Raw genomic sequence first — 13,049 nt, 5'->3', positions numbered from 1 at the left:
GGAAGTGACCCTAAATCAAACCGGAAGTGACCTTTTTAAACCGGAAGTGACCTTTTTAAACCGGAAGTGACCCCAAATAAACCGGAAGTGACCTCAGCTAGACCGGAAGTGCCTCTTATCAAACCGGAAGTGACCCAAATAGACCGGAAGTGACCCAAATCAAACCAGAAGTGACCCCAAATGAACCGGAAGTGACCTCAGGTAAACCGGAAGTGACCCCAAATCAAACCGGAAGCGACCTTTTTAAACCGGAAGTGACCTTTTTAAACCGGAAGTGACCCCAAATAAACCGGAAGTGACCTCAGCTAGACCGGAAGTGCCTCTAATCAAACCGGAAGTGACCCAAATAGACCGGAAGTGACCCAAATCAAACCGGAAGTGACCTTAGGTAAACAGGAAGTGACCTCAGGTAAACCGGATGTGACCCCAAATCAAACCGGAAGTGACCTTTTTAAACCGGAAGTGACCTTTTTAAACCGGAAGTGACCCCAAATAAACCGGAAGTGACCTCAGCTAGACCGGAAGTGCCTCTAATCAAACCGGAAGTGACCCAAATAGACCGGAAGTGGCCCAAATCAAACCGGAAGTGACCCCAAATGAACCGGAAGTGACCTCAAGTAAACCGGAAGTGACCCCAAATCAAACCGGAAGTGACCTTTTTAAACCGGAAGTGACCTTTTTAAACCGGAAGTGACCCCAAATAAACCGGAAGTGACCTCAGCTAGACCGGAAGTGCCTCTATTCAAACCGGAAGTGACTCAAATAGACCGGAAGTGACCCAAATCAAACCGGAAGTGACCCCAAATGAACCGGAAGTGACCCCAGGTAAACCGGAATTGACCCCAAATCAAACCGGAAGTGAGCTTTTTAAACCGGAAGTGACCTTTTTAAACCGGAAGTGACCCCAAATGAACCGGAAGTGACCTCAAGTAAACCGGAAGTGACCCCAAATCAAACCGGAAGTGACCTTTTTAAACCGGAAGTGACCTTTTTAAACCAGAAGTGACCTCAGCTAGACCGGAAGTGCCTCTAATCAAACCGGAAGTGACCCAAATAGACCGGAAGTGACCTTATTTCAACATTAACTGCCCTAAATAGCTACATTAGGTGCTAACTTTTGTATTTATTGCCCGATTGAACCCGTTTCAACATTTTGACCCCAGAAGTGAACCTCCTGAAGCCGCTTTTTTTCGTTTTGTTCCAAATTTCAAAAAATTTTGGCGCAATTGCTTTTTCTTTTAATTCCCACTCATTCTCTAAGGGGATTCATGATTTGCTCTAACTTCTACATTATTTAACCGTTTCAACCCGTTCCAACTTTCAACTGTTCATCTTTTGCCTACCTATTCCACAACCTCCCACTTACCAAAAATTCCAAACTTTCAAATTTGAAATTCAACCAAATTCTCCAAAATTTTGTATTACACTTCTATTTTCACATTTCTCAAGAAATTCAACTAATTTCAACATCATTCGGCATCATTCCCCAAGAAGTGATTCAAAGTATTCGCCTTCACACGCAATTTCTCCAGAAATTGCATTTTCTAGTTGTGTGAAGGCGATGGCCTTCACACATATGTTATTCTACACCATTCTCTATTATTATTATTATTATTATTATTATTCTTCTATTTTATTCCCGCCACTTTTTTGTCCCGCTTCTTCTTCCACATAATTCATCCGATTCACTCCGTTCCACTTTTGACGTATTCCAAATATTCACGAGATGGGCGCTTCCATTTTTCTCGTTCCGAAAATTTTCCGATTTCGCAAAATTCGCGAATTTACGACAAATTTTTCCCCATTCATTCTCAATGGCAGATTCGACATTTCACATTTACGTCATTCCCCTTTTAAATTCACCTCATTCAGCACATTCAAGCCACATTCGGAATGATTCTCGACATTCCCAAAATTCCCAAATTCAAAAATTTCACGTTTTCACGTTAAAAATTCCGACAAAATTTCACGAAATTTCGTTTTTCACCTCTAATTTCTACATTTTTCGACCGATTCAACCCATTCCAACTTCCAACTGTTCATCTTTTGCCTACCTATTCCACAACTTCCCACTTACAAAAAAATTCCAAATTTTCAAATTTGAAATTCAACCAAATTCTTCGTAATTTCGTTTTTCTACTCTAATTTCTACATTTTTCAACCGATTCAACCCATTCCAACTTTCAACTGTTCATCTTTTGCCTGCCTATTCCACAACTTCTCACATACCCAATATTCAAAATTTTCAAATTTGAAATTCAACCAAATTCTACATAATTTTTTTTTACTCTAACTTCTACGTTTTTCAACCAATTCAACCCATTCCAACTTTCAACTGTTCATCTTTTGCCTGCCTATTCCACAGCTTCTCACCTACCAAAAACTCCAAATTTTTAAATTTGAAATTCAACCAAATTCTCCAAAATTTCGTTTTTCTACTCTAACTTCGACATTTTTCAACCGATTACACTCATTCCAACTTTCAACTGTTCATCTTTTGCCAACCTATTCCACAACTTCCCATTTGCCAAAAATTCCAAATTTGAAATTCAACCAAATTTTTCTAAATTTTGTTTTTCTACTCTAATTTCTACATTTTTCAACCGATTCTACCCATTCCAACTTTCAACTGTTCATCTTTTGCCTCCCTATTCCAAAACGTCCCACTTACCAAAAATTCCAAATTTGGAATTCAACCAAATTCTCCAAAATTTCATTTTTCTACTCTAATTTCTACATTTTTCAACCAATTCTACCCATTCCAACTTTCAACTGTTCATCTTTTGCCTACCACAACTTCCCACTGATCAAAAATTCCAAATTTGAAATTCAACCAAATTCTCCAAATTTTCGTTTTTCTACTCTAATTTCTACATTTTTCAACTTATTCAACTCATTCCAACTTTCAACTGTTCATCTTTTGCCAACCTATTCCACAACTTCCCATTTGCCAAAAATTCCAAATTTGAAATTCAACCAAATTTTTCTAAATTTCGTTTTTCTACTCTAATTTCTACATTTTTCAACCGATTCTACCCATTCCAACTTTCAACTGTTCATCTTTTTTCTACCTATTCCACAACTTTCCTCTTACCAAAAATGTCAAACTTTCAAATTTGAAATTCAACCAAATTCTCCAAAATTTAGTATTACACTTCTATTTTCCACATTTCTCAAGAAATTCAACTCATTTCAACATCATTCGGCATCATTCCCCAAGAAGTCATTCAAAGTATTCGCCTTCACACGCAATTTCTCCCGAAATTGCATTTTCTAGTTATTGTGTGAAGGCGATGGCCTTCACACATATGTTATTCTACACCATTCTCTATTATTATTATTATTATTATTGTGTGAAGGCGATGGCCTTCACACATATGTTATTCTACACCATTCTCTATTATTATTATTATTATTATTATTATTATATTTTATTCTCCACACTTTTTTGTCCCGCTTCTTCTTCCACATAATTCATCCGATTCACTCCGTTCCACTTTTGACGTATTCCAAATATTCACGAGATGAGCGCTTCCATTTTTCTCGTTCCGAAAATTTTCCGATTTCGCAAAATTCGCGAATTTACGACAAATTTTTCCCCATTCATTCTCAATGGCAGATTCGACATTTCACATTTACGTCATTCCCCTTTTAAATTCACCTCATTCAGCACATTCAAACCACATTCGGAATGATTCTCGACATTCCCAAAATTCCCAAATTCAAAAATTTCACGTTTTCACGTTAAAAATTTCGACAAAATTTCACAAAATTTGGTTTTTCACCTCTAATTTCTACATTCTTTGACCGATTCAACCCATTCCAACTTTCAACTGTTCATCTTTTGCCTACCTATTCCACACCTTCCCACTTACCAAAATTTCCCAAAATTTTATTTTGAAATTCACACCAAATTCTACAAAATTTAGTTTTTTCACTCTAAATTCTACATTTTTCAACCGATTCAACCCATTCCAACTTTATTCACTTTGGTCACTTCATCCTTACCATATTCACCCCTTCACCCCCACTTCCACTATGCTTACACAATTCAACCCTTGACCCCCACTTCCAGTGTGGCGGCCATCTTGGATTGACCCTGAAGTGCTCCCAATGAACCTAGAATGAACCGGAAGTGCCCCAATTCGAACCAGAAGTGACCTTAGGTAAACAGGAAGTGACCTCAGGTAAACCGGAAGTGACCCCAAATCAAACCGGAAGTGACCCAAATCAAACCGGAAGTGACCCCAAATGAACCGGAAGTGACCCCAGGTAAACCGGAAGTGACCCAAAATCAAACCGGAAGTGACCTTTTTAAACCGGAAGTGACCTTTTTAAACCAGAAGTGACCCCAAATAAACCGGAAGTGACCTCAGCTAGACCGGAAGTGCCTCTTATCAAACCGGAAGTGACCCAAATAGACCGGAAGTGACCCAAATCAAACCGGAAGTGACCCCAAATGAACCGGAAGTGACCTCAAGTAAACCGGAAGTGACCCCAAATCAAACCGGAAGTGACCTTTTTAAACCGGAAGTGACCTTTTTAAACCGGAAGTGACCCCAAATAAACCGGAAGTGACCTCAGCTAGACCGGAAGTGCCTCTTATCAAACCGGAAGTGACCCAAATAGACCGGAAGTGACCCAAATCAAACCGGAAGTGACCTTATTTCAACATTAACTGCCCTAAATAGCTACATTAGGCGCTAACTTTTGCATTTATTGTCCGATTGAACCCGTTTCAACATTTTAACCCCAAAAGTGAACCTCCTGAAGCCGTTTTTTATCGTTTTGTTCCAAATTTCAAAAAATTTTGGCGCAATTGTTTTTTCTTTTAATTCCCACTCATTCTCTATGGGGATTCAAGATTTGCTCTAACTTCTACATTATTTAACCGTTTCAACCCGTTCCAACTTTCAACTGTTCATCTTTTGCCTACCTATTCCAAAATCTCCCACTTACCAAAAATTCCAAACTTTCAAATTTGAAATTCAACCAAATTCACTAAAATTTTGTATTACACTTCTATTTTCCACATTTCTCAAGAAATTCAACTAATTTCAACATCATTCGGCATCATTCCCCAAGAAGTGATTCAAAGTATTCGCCTTCACACGCAATTTCTCCAGAAATTGCATTTTCTAGTTATTATTATTATTATATTTTATTCTCCACACTTTTTTGTCCCGCTTCTTCTTCCACATAATTCATCCGATTCACTCCGTTCCACTTTTGACGTATTCCAAATATTCACGAGATGAGCGCTTCCATTTTTCTCGTTCCAAAAATTTTCCGATTTCGCAAAATTCGCGAATTTACGACAAATTTTTCCCCATTCATTCTCAATGGCAGATTCGACATTTCACATTTACGTCATTCCCCTTTTAAATTCACCTCATTCAGCACATTCAAACCACATTCGGAATGATTCTCGACATTCCCAAAATTCCCAAATTCAAAAATTTCACGTTTTCACGTTGAAAATTTCGACAAAATTTCACAAAATTTGGTTTTTCACCTCTAATTTCTACATTCTTTGACCGATTCAACCCATTCCAACTTTCAACTGTTCATCTTTTGCCTACCTATTCCACACCTTCCCACTTACCAAAATTTCCCAAAATTTTATTTTGAAATTCACACCAAATTCTACAAAATTTCGTTTTTTCACTCTAAATTCTACATTTTTCAACCGATTCAACCCATTCCAACTTTATTCACTTTGGTCACTTCATCCTTACCATATTCACCCCTTCACCCCCACTTCCACTATGCTTACACAATTCAACCCTTGACCCCCACTTCCAGTGTGGCGGCCATCTTGGATTGACCCTGAAGTGCTCCCAATGAACCTAGAATGAACCGGAAGTGCCCCAAATCGAACCGGAAGTGACCTTAGGTAAACAGGAAGTGACCTCAGGTAAACCGGAAGTGACCCCAAATCAAACCGGAAGTGACCCAAATCAAACCGGAAGTGACCCCAAATGAACCGGAAGTGACCCAAAATCAAACCGGAAGTGACCTTTTTAAACCGGAAGTGACCTTTTTAAACCGGGAGTGACCCCAAATAAACCGGAAGTGACCTCAGCTAGACCGGAAGTGCCTCTTATCAAACCGGAAGTGACCCAAATAGACCGGAAGTGACCCAAATCAAACCGGAAGTGACCCCAAATGAACCGGAAGTGACCTCAAGTAAACCGGAAGTGACCCCAAATCAAACCGGAAGTGACCTTTTTAAACCGGAAGTGACCTTTTTAAACCGGAAGTGACCCCAAATAAACCGGAAGTGACCTCAGCTAGACCGGAAGTGCCTCTTATCAAACCGGAAGTGACCCAAATAGACCGGAAGTGACCCAAATCAAACCGGAAGTGACCTTATTTCAACATTAACTGCCCTAAATAGCTACATTAGGCGCTAACTTTTGCATTTATTGTCCGATTGAACCCGTTTCAACATTTTAACCCCAAAAGTGAACCTCCTGAAGCCGTTTTTTATCGTTTTGTTCCAAATTTCAAAAAATTTTGGCGCAATTGTTTTTCTTTTAATTCCCACTCATTCTCTATGGGGATTCAAGATTTGCTCTAACTTCTACATTATTTAACCGTTTCAACCCGTTCCAACTTTCAACTGTTCATCTTTTGCCTACCTATTCCACAATCTCCCACTTACCAAGAATTCCAAACTTTCAAATTTGAAATTCAACCAGATTTACCAAAATTCTGTATTACACTTCTATTTTCCACATTTCTCAAGAAATTCAACTAATTTCAACATCATTCGGCATCATTCCCCAAGAAGTGATTCAAAGTATTCGCCTTCACACGCAATTTCTCCAGAAATTGCATTTTCTAGTTATTGTGTGAAGGCGATGGCCTTCACACATATGTTATTCTACACCATTCTCTATTATTATTATTATTATTATTATTATTATTCTTCTATTTTATTCCCGCCACTTTTTTGTCCCGCTTCTTCTTCCACATAATTCATCCGATTCACTCCGTTCCACTTTTGACGTATTCCAAATATTCACGAGATGAGCGCTTCCATTTTTCTCGTTCCGAAAATTTTCCGATTTCGCAAAATTCGCGAATTTACGACAAATTTTTCCCCATTCATTCTCAATGGCAGATTCGACATTTCACATTTACGTCATTCCCCTTTTAAATTCACCTCATTCAGCACATTCAAACCCCATTCGGAATGATTCTCGACATTCCCAAAATTCCCAAATTCAAAAATTTCACGTTTTCACGTTAAAAATTTCGACAAAATTTCACAAAATTTGGTTTTTCACCTCTAATTTCTACATTCTTTGACCGATTCAACCCATTCCAACTTTCAACTGTTCATCTTTTGCCTACCTATTCCACACCTTCCCACTTACCAAAATTTCCCAAAATTTTATTTTGAAATTCACACCAAATTCTACAAAATTTCATTTTTTCACTCTAAATTCTACATTTTTCAACCAATTCAACCCATTCCAACTTTATTCACTTTGGTCACTTCATCCTTACCATATTCACCCCTTCACCCCCACTTCCACTATGCTTACACAATTCAACCCTTGACCCCCACTTCCAGTGTGGCGGCCATCTTGGATTGACCCTGAAGTGCTCCCAATGAACCTAGAATGAACCGGAAGTGCCCCAATTCGAACCGGAAGTGACCTTAGGTAAACAGGAAGTGACCTCAGGTAAACCGGAAGTGACCCCAAATCAAACCGGAAGTGACCCAAATCAAACCGGAAGTGACCCCAAATGAACCGGAAGTGACCCCAGGTAAACCGGAAGTGACCCTAAATCAAACCGGAAGTGACCTTTTTAAACCGGAAGTGACCTTTTTAAACCGGAAGTGACCCCAAATAAACCGGAAGTGACCCAAATAGACCGGAAGTGACCCAAATCAAACCGGAAGTGACCCCAAATGAACCGGAAGTGACCTCAAGTAAACCGGAAGTGACCCCAAATCAAACCGGAAGTGACCTTTTTAAACCGGAAGTGACCTTTTTAAACCGGAAGTGACCCCAAATAAACCGGAAGTGACCTCAGCTAGACCGGAAGTGCCTCTTATCAAACCGGAAGTGACCCAAATAGACCGGAAGTGACCCAAATCAAACCGGAAGTGACCTTATTTCAACATTAACTGCCCTAAATAGCTACATTAGGCGCTAACTTTTGCATTTATTGTCCGATTGAACCCGTTTCAACATTTTAACCCCAAAAGTGAACCTCCTGAAGCCGTTTTTTATCGTTTTGTTCCAAATTTCAAAAAATTTTGGCGCAATTGTTTTTTCTTTTAATTCCCACTCATTCTCTATGGGGATTCAAGATTTGCTCTAACTTCTACATTATTTAACCGTTTCAACCCGTTCCAACTTTCAACTGTTCATCTTTTGCCTACCTATTCCACAATCTCCCACTTACCAAAAATTCCAAACTTTCAAATTTGAAATTCAACCAAATTCACCAAAATTCTGTAGTACACTTCTATTTTCCACATTTCTCAAGAAATTCAACTCATTTCAACATCATTCGGCATCATTCCCCAAGAAGTGATTCAAAGTATTCGCCTTCACACGCAATTTCTCCAGAAATTGCATTTTCTAGTTATTATTATTATTATATTTTATTCTCCACACTTTTTTGTCCCGCTTCTTCTTCCACATAATTCATCCGATTCACTCCGTTCCACTTTTGACGTATTCCAAATATTCACGAGATGAGCGCTTCCATTTTTCTCGTTCCGAAAATTTTCCGATTTCGCAAAATTCGCGAATTTACGACAAATTTTTCCCCATTCATTCTCAATGGCAGATTCGACATTTCACATTTACGTCATTCCCCTTTTAAATTCACCTCATTCAGCACATTCAAACCACATTCGGAATGATTCTCGACATTCCCAAAATTCCCAAATTCAAAAATTTCACGTTTTCACGTTAAAAATTTCGACAAAATTTCACAAAATTTGGTTTTTCACCTCTATTTTCTACATTCTTTGACCGATTCAACCCATTCCAACTTTCAACTGTTCATCTTTTGCCTACCTATTCCACACCTTCCCACTTACCAAAATTTCCCAAAATTTTATTTTGAAATTCACACCAAATTCTACAAAATTTAGTTTTTTCACTCTAAATTCTACATTTTTCAACCGATTCAACCCATTCCAACTTTATTCACTTTGGTCACTTCATCCTTACCATATTCACCCCTTCACCCCCACTTCCACTATGCTTACACAATTCAACCCTTGACCCCCACTTCCAGTGTGGCGGCCATCTTGGATTGACCCTGAAGTGCTCCCAATGAACCTAGAATGAACCGGAAGTGCCCCAATTCGAACCGGAAGTGACCTTAGGTAAACAGGAAGTGACCTCAGGTAAACCGGAAGTGACCCCAAATCAAACCAGAAGTGACCTTTTTAAACCGGAAGTGACCTTTTTAAACCGGAAGTGACCCCAAATAAACCGGAAGTGACCTCAGCTAGACCGGAAGTGCCTCTAATCAAACCGGAAGTGACCCAAATCAAACCGGAAGTGACCCCAAATGAACCGGAAGTGACCTCAAGTAAACCGGAAGTGACCCCAAATCAAACCGGAAGTGACCTTTTTAAACCGGAAGTGACCTTTTTAAACCGGAAGTGACCCCAAATAAACCGGAAGTGACCTCAGCTAGACCAGAAGTGCCTCTTATCAAACCGGAAGTGACCCAAATAGACCGGAAGTGACCCAAATCAAACCGGAAGTGACCTTATTTCAACATTAACTGCCCTAAATAGCTACATTAGGCGCTAACTTTTGCATTTATTGTCCGATTGAACCCGTTTCAACATTTTAACCCCAAAAGTGAACCTCCTGAAGCCGTTTTTTATCGTTTTGTTCCAAATTTCAAAAAATTTGGGCGCAATTGTTTTTTCTTTTAATTCCCACTCATTCTCTATGGGGATTCAAGATTTGCTCTAACTTCTACATTATTTAACCGTTTCAACCCGTTCCAACTTTCAACTGTTCATCTTTTGCCTACCTATTCCACAACCTCCCACTTACCAAAAATTCCAAACTTTCAAATTTGAAATTCAACCAAATTCACCAAAATTTTGTATTACACTTCTATTTTCCACATTTCTCAAGAAATTCAACTCATTTCAACATCATTCGGCATCATTCCCCAAGAAGTGATTCAAAGTATTCGCCTTCACACGCAATTTCTCCAGAAATTGCATTTTCTAGTTATTATTATTATTATATTTTATTCTCCACACTTTTTTGTCCCGCTTCTTCTTCCACATTCTTCATCCGATTCACTCCGTTCCACTTTTGACGTATTCCAAATATTCACGAGATGAGCGCTTCCATTTTTCTCGTTCCGAAAATTTTCCGATTTCGCAAAATTCGCGAATTTACGACAAAATTTTTCCCCATTCATTCTCAATGGCAGATTCGACATTTCACATTTACGTCATTCCCCTTTTAAATTCACCTCATTCAGCACATTCAAACCACATTCGGAATGATTCTCGACGTTCCCAAAATTCCCAAATTCAAAAATTTCACGTTTTCACGTTAAAAATTCCGACAAAATTTCACGAAATTTCGTTTTTCACCTCTAATTTCTACATTTTTCGACCGATTCAACCCATTCCAACTTCCAACTGTTCATCTTTTGCCTACCTATTCCACAACTTCCCACTTACAAAAAAATTCCAAATTTTCAAATTTGAAATTCAACCAAATTCTTCGTAATTTCATTTATCTACTCTAATTTCTACATTTTTCAACCGATTCAACCCATTCCAACTTTGCACTGTTCATGTTTTGCCAACCTATTCCACAACTTCCCATTTGCCAAAAATTCCAAATTTGAAATTCAACCAAATTTTTCGTAATTTCGTTTTTCCACTCTAATTTCTACATTTTTCAACCGATTCTACCCATTCCAACTTTCAAGTGTTCATCTTTTGCCTACCTATTCCACAACGTCCCACTTACCAAAAATTCCAAATTTGAAATTCAACCAAATTCTCCAAAATTTCATTTTTCTACTCTAATTTCTACATTGTTCAACTGATTCAACCCATTCCAACTTTCAACTGTTCATCTTTTGCCTACCTATTCCACAACTTCCCGTTTACCAAAAAATCCAAATTTGAAATTCAACCAAATTTTTCAAAATTTCGTTTTTCTACTCTAATTTCTACATTTTTCAACCGATTCTACCCATTCCAACTTTCAACTGTTCATCTTTTGCCTACCTATTCCACAACGTCCCACTTACCAAAAATTCCAAATTTGAAATTCAACCAAATTCTCCAAAATTTCATTTTCTACTCTAATTTCTACATTGTTCAACCGATTCAACCCATTCCAACTTTCAACTGTTCATCTTTTGCCTACCTATTCCACAACTTCCCGTTTACCAAAAATTCCAAATTTGAAATTCAACCAAATTTTTCTAAATTTCGTTTTTCTACTCTAATTTCTACATTTTTCAACCAATTCTACCCATTCCAACTTTCAACTGTTCATCTTTTGCCTACCTATTCCACAACGTCCCACTTACCAAAAATTCCAAATTTGAAATTCAACCAAATTCTCCAAAATTTCATTTTCTACTCTAATTTCTACATTGTTCAACCGATTCAACCCATTCCAACTTTCAACTGTTCATCTTTTGCCTACCTATTCCACAACTTCCAGTTTACCAAAAATTCCAAATTTGAAATTCAACCAAATTTTTCTAAATTTCGTTTTTCTACTCTAATTTCTACATTTTTCAACCAATTCTACCCATTCCAACTTTCAACTGTTCATCTTTTGCCTACCTATTCCACAACTCCCCACTGATCAAAAATTCCAAATTTCAAATTCAACCAAATTCTCCAAATTTTCGTTTTTCTACTCTAATTTCTACATTTTTCAACTTATTCAACTCATTCCAACTTTCAACTGTTCATCTTTTGCCAACCTATTCCACAACTTCCCATTTGCCAAAAATTCCAAATTTGAAATTCAACCTAATTTTTCTAAATTTCGCTTTTCTACTCTAATTTCTACATTTTTCAACCGATTCTACCCATTCCAACTTTCAACTGTTCATCTTTTTTCTACCTATTCCACAACTTTCCACTTACCAAAAATTCCAAACTTTCAAATTTGAAATTCAAACAAATTCACCAAAATTCTGTAGTACACTTCTATTTTCCACATTTCTCAAGAAATTCAACTAATTTCAACATCATTCGGCATCATTCCCCAAGAAGTGATTCAAAGTATTCGCCTTCACACGCAATTTCTCCAGAAATTGCATTTTCTAGTTATTATATTTTATTCTCCACACTTTTTTGTCCCGCTTCTTCTTCCACATAATTCATCCGATTCACTCCGTTCCACTTTTGACGTATTCCAAATATTCACGAGATGAGCGCTTCCATTTTTCTCGTTCCGAAAATTTTCCGATTTCGCAAAATTCGCGAATTTACGACAAATTTTTCCCCATTCATTCTCAATGGCAGATTCGACATTTCACATTTATGTCATTCCCCTTTTAAATTCACCTCATTCAGCACATTCAAACCACATTCGGAATGATTCTCGACATTCCCAAAATTCCCAAATTAAAAAATTTCACGTTTTCACGTTAAAAATTCCGATAAAATTTCACGAAATTTCGTTTTTCACCTCTAATTTCTACATTTTTCGACCGATTCAACCCGTTCCAACTTCCAACTGTTCATCTTTTGCCTACCTATTCCACAACTTCCCACTTACAAAAAAATTCCAAATTTTCAAATTTGAAATTCAACCAAATTCTTCGTAATTTCGTTTTTCTACTCTAATTTCTACATTTTTCAACCGATTCAACCCATTCCAACTTTCAACTGTTCATCTTTTGCCTGCCTATTCCACAACTTCTCACCTACCAAAAATTCCAAAATTTCAAATTTGAAATTCAACCAAATTCTCCAAAATTTCGTTTTTCTACTCTAACTTCTACGTTTTTCAACCGATTCAACCCATTCCAACTTTCAACTGTTCATCTTTTGC

This window comes from Syngnathus floridae, chromosome 12 (assembly GCF_059516105.1).
Source record: "Syngnathus floridae isolate MCC-2025c chromosome 12, RoL_Sflo_1.0, whole genome shotgun sequence".
In the NCBI taxonomy this organism is placed as follows: Eukaryota; Metazoa; Chordata; class Actinopteri; order Syngnathiformes; family Syngnathidae; genus Syngnathus; species Syngnathus floridae.
The sequence above is the reverse complement of the archived record's forward strand: the minus strand, read 5'-3'. Positions refer to the sequence as shown.